Source organism: Carcharodon carcharias, chromosome 17 (assembly GCF_017639515.1).
Source record: "Carcharodon carcharias isolate sCarCar2 chromosome 17, sCarCar2.pri, whole genome shotgun sequence".
Taxonomy (NCBI): Eukaryota; Metazoa; Chordata; class Chondrichthyes; order Lamniformes; family Lamnidae; genus Carcharodon; species Carcharodon carcharias.
The window spans coordinates 21872497-21876851 of record NC_054483.1 but is presented as its reverse complement, the minus strand read 5'-3'; the positions used below and the strand labels follow the sequence as shown (position 1 = coordinate 21876851).

The window sequence follows — 4355 nt, the reverse complement described above, 5'->3', positions numbered from 1 at the left end:
AAGATTGGAAAATCTTCCTCAGAGCATCTGCTATCTCTTCCCCAACTTTCTTCAGCAGCTTCGGAAACAATCCATCTGGCCCTGGTGACTTATCAACTTTCAAGGATTTCAACCTTTCATGTACTTCCTCTCTCTTTATGACTATCCCATCCAATATCTCGCAGAGTTCCTCCTGGACTACTATATCTACGTCCTCCCTTTCCTTTGTAAAGTCGAAGACAAAATAGTCATTCAAAACCCTTCCCACAGCCTCTGCATCTACACACAAGTTTCCATCTTCATCTCTGATAGGTCCCACTTTTTCCTTAACTAACCTTTTAGCTTAATGTATTGGTAAAACATATTTGGGTTATCTTTAACTTTACTTGCTAATCTTTTTTCATGCCTTCTCTTTGATTTCCTTATTTCCTTTTTTACTTCGTCCCTGCACTTCCTATATCCGTTTAGGCTATCTGCAGTGCTTAGTTCTTTGTGCCTATCGTACACTTTCTTTTTCTGTTTGATCTTCCCCCGTATTCCTCTAGACAACCAGGGGGGTCTTTATTTGGCAATACCACTCTTATTTTTGTAGAGGACATGTCTACTTTGTACAATTAGGATCTCGCTTTTTAGTGCTTCCCACTGGTCTTCCACTGTTTTATCCTCCAGCAATGCTGTTCAGTGCACCTCAGCCAATTTCCTTCTCATTTCTGCAAAATTTGCCTTTCCCCAGTTCAAGACTTTTACTCTTGCCTTATCTCTGTTCTTTTCCATGGTAATGCTATATCTAACTGAATTGTGATCACTGTCCCCGATATGGTCGCCAACTGTCACTTCTCCCACTTGCCCCTCTTCGTTCCCCCAGACTAGGTATAGAATTGCATCTCCTGTCATTGGGTTTGTCACTAATTGGTTGAAAAAATTTTCCTGGACACAATGCATGAAATTTTCTCCCGCAGTGCCCCTTATATTGTTTGAATCCCAGTTGATATTAGGATAGTTGAAGTCTCCTACTATTATTGCCCTCTTGTTCTTACAAGCAAAAATTTGCCTACTTATATCCCCTATCACTACAGCCCTGCCACTTGTTTTTCTCCTGCCCCTCTGAGCAGCAGAGCCACCCATGGTGCCGTGAACTCCAGTGCTTCTATGTCTTTCTAATGTGGATTCCAAAACTCCAAGTGTGGCCTAACCAGGGTCCTATACAAGTTTAACGTAACATGTCTCCCAAATTGTTTCACATACTTTCAGCAAGTGTTGGACAGTGATGATCGAGTGAAATTGATGGCAAGATAATTGGAAATCCAAATATTTGTACTATATTGACAGATGCATGGACTTTTAACACTGTGTTCTAAAGGGATAACAAGTACACATTAAAGTATTTCAAACAAGCATCGCTGATTAAACTCAAAATGGCTCACCTTGAAGCCCAACCTGGATAAGTAAAGTACAGTGAAAAGATTCTACAGAGCTGTGTGGAATCCTTAATAATGGGTCTGACAGGATTTATATGACCTACCTTTTTTTATAACTAATGTTCATGCAAAAATTGCATTATATCAAGGCCATGAGTGGTGTAAATCGCTCGCGCTCTACATTTCAATGTTTTATGGCTTGGCATGGATGGTGATTAAAGCTGTGATATATATTACAGAAAAATTTAACAATATATTCAGTCTTGCTTTAAATAATATGGGGGCATTAATTTGCACAGGAGGTTAAAATGAGTAATGTGAACATTGCAAAGAAACAACAGATGCAGGCATTGATCGGTACCCTCTGGAAATATGTATGATTTAATCTTTCTGTATTTTTTAAAACAAAGCCCATGGACTATGAGAGCAAAACAAAGGATCAACCATGAGTGTTGATATTTTAAAGGGGATGAGTGAGAGTTCCATGAGAGAAACTATTAAATCCAAAATGTTAATAAAAAGAATTATGAGAATTTCTAAGGACAGGAAAATACTGTGTTTCCTAGTAAGGTTTATGTTTTCTGAGTTTATTTTTCAGCTCATACCTCCTTCTTAACACAGTTTATCTCTCCAGTGATGCAACTGAGTGTCTCCTGAACTCACTTACACTACTTGCTTCAATAGGCCTACCTGGTAATTTGCTCCACAGTTATAATACTCCAGGGATGAAGAAATTCTGCCTGATTTCCCCGTTAACAAATAAATTCCTCTATTTTAGATAATGTTTTCAACAGTGACAAAATAGATTGTGTCTTGTACGTGATGAGCTTTGGGACCTGTATTGACTTAACACTGTGGTGCTTTAATTTTGATGTGTGTAGAGTTAGTGCTTTTTAGTTCCACAGTGACAAGCACATAATGACACTGTGCAACCATGACAATGAAACTGATAGAAGTTCAGGAGACCAATCAGGTCAGAAAGAGTGAGGCAAAATAAATCACACGATCTTAAAATAACCACCTGAGCCACTGGAACAGGCAAATGAGATCTTGGGTTAACATTTCATCCAAAGGTTGGCAGTTGAGTGTTGGTCTTCACTATAAGCATTATGTTGTCAAAAATAAAACCAAAGTAAAGACTTGCTTAGGTCATCCAAAAGTTGTTCTCTGAAGACAAAGGTATTCTCACCAGGATGGAAATATAATTTCAGAGTAATGAAAGATCATAAAGAATGGAAAGAAAAGCTTGCATTTATAGTGCCTTTTGTGGCATCTGAAGGCACTTTGCAGCCCATGAAGTACTTTTGAAGCTTTGTCACTGTGGTCATGTAGGAAACCCGACAGCTAATTAATGCACAGAAAGCTCCCACAAACAGCAATGTGATAGTCTGTGTGTTTTTTAAGTAATCTTGATTGAGGGATAAATTTGGCCAGTCATTCCCTCTTCTTCGAAATAGTGCCACTGGATCTTTTACAAAGAGCTAAGAGAGCAGATGGGGCCATAGCTCAAATCTTATCTGAAAGATGGACGCCTCTGACATGCCTTCATGTATGGCACTCGAGTGTCAGCCTAGGGCCTGAACCTTCTGGTCGGTGTGCAGGGGTGGGCCCCACACGCCAATGCATAAAATGATGTGCGGTGACGTCGGGCGTGTGTCCTGACGTCACCATGCATCATCCCGACCTTCAGTTCGGCGTACCGAAGTTGATTGTGCACCTGCTGAGCTGTCAAAGGCCTGTTAAGGCAATTAATCAACTAATTGAGATACTTTGTAACGTCTGCCTGTTCAACCTTAAAGTTATACTTACCTGGCAGGGGAGAGACAATGATCATGAAGGTTGTTCTCCCAGGACGGGGCTATCCCATTGCACTTTGGAGGTGCTGATGCCTGCGTTGTCCTCAAATGCGGGATACTTGACTGCAAAATTTGTGGTAGTGGAGGACTGCGTTCGCGCTCTCCCGATTTACAATTCAAAAAATAGACCTCAACCTTAAGGTTGGTGGGCAGGCGGTCTTTGCATTTTTCATTGAACCTCATCTACGGGCAGGATGAGATTTCATGAAGGCGTTATTAATTTAATTAAATGGTTCATGTAAATTGATAAACATGTCCCACCTCATGTTACAATGTCTGAATATTTTTTCAAATTCTTTTTTTCAATTTTTTACACTTAAATTAATCTCCGTGAGGCAACTCTGTGCCTCAGGGAGATTTCTGCGCTCTTTCACGCTCATGCGCGAAAGAGTGCAGGCCCCTACTCTCCCTCCTCCCCTATGCCCACACAGGTAGTGCTGAGCGCTTTTGGGTGTGCGTCACGCTGGGCGGGCCTTAATTGGCCCACTCACGTAAAATAGCAGTGCTCAGCGCAGCATGTCCAACGGGGAGAAAATTCTCCCCTAGATTTTTTAGCTTAGATCCCTGGAGGAGGACTTGAAATCACAAACTTCTGACTCAGAGGCAAGAGTGCTCCCACTGAGCCCTGACTGACAGGCCAATTGATGAGGCTGGAGGATAGAGTATGCAGGATGTTTATTCATCTTATCCTCCTTTCCTCTCCTCACTGCATTCTCTCCCTCACACACTCTGCATGACAGCAAGGTGAAGCTACTTTGAGCTGCCAATCATCTGTTTCTGCTAATACTTGCTTCTCTTTCCAGGTCCACCTGAAGTCAAGACTCCAGTTGGTGTAAGAGAAGGCGATTCCCCTTTAAGATGCACTGTCACTTTACTGTACTGCTCCAAGCAGAAGCTGAGAAATAAGAACACCATTGAGCTTATAAAGCCAGTTAGAGGAGTCTGCATTAGGAGATTCCCGGAGTGCAGGATCAAGGGCAAGGGGTTAGAGCATTGTGAGGAGTGATCCCACTGAAGTGTGAGCTTGCATTCCATCCCTGTTAGAGAGGGCACTACTGAATACCCCCAGTGTGCTGCCTAAACAGGATAAGATGAACAAACA

General features: G+C 41.7%; 1 non-coding gene across 1 annotated transcript; it reads left to right on the top strand.

The window, feature by feature from the left end:
* Positions 1-3198: 3198 nt before the first annotated feature.
* LOC121290249 lies at positions 3199-3362 on the top strand. Its single transcript, XR_005945730.1, has one exon. It is a non-coding gene; the product is annotated as a U1 spliceosomal RNA (small nuclear RNA).
* The last annotated feature ends 993 nt before the right edge of the window (positions 3363-4355 follow it).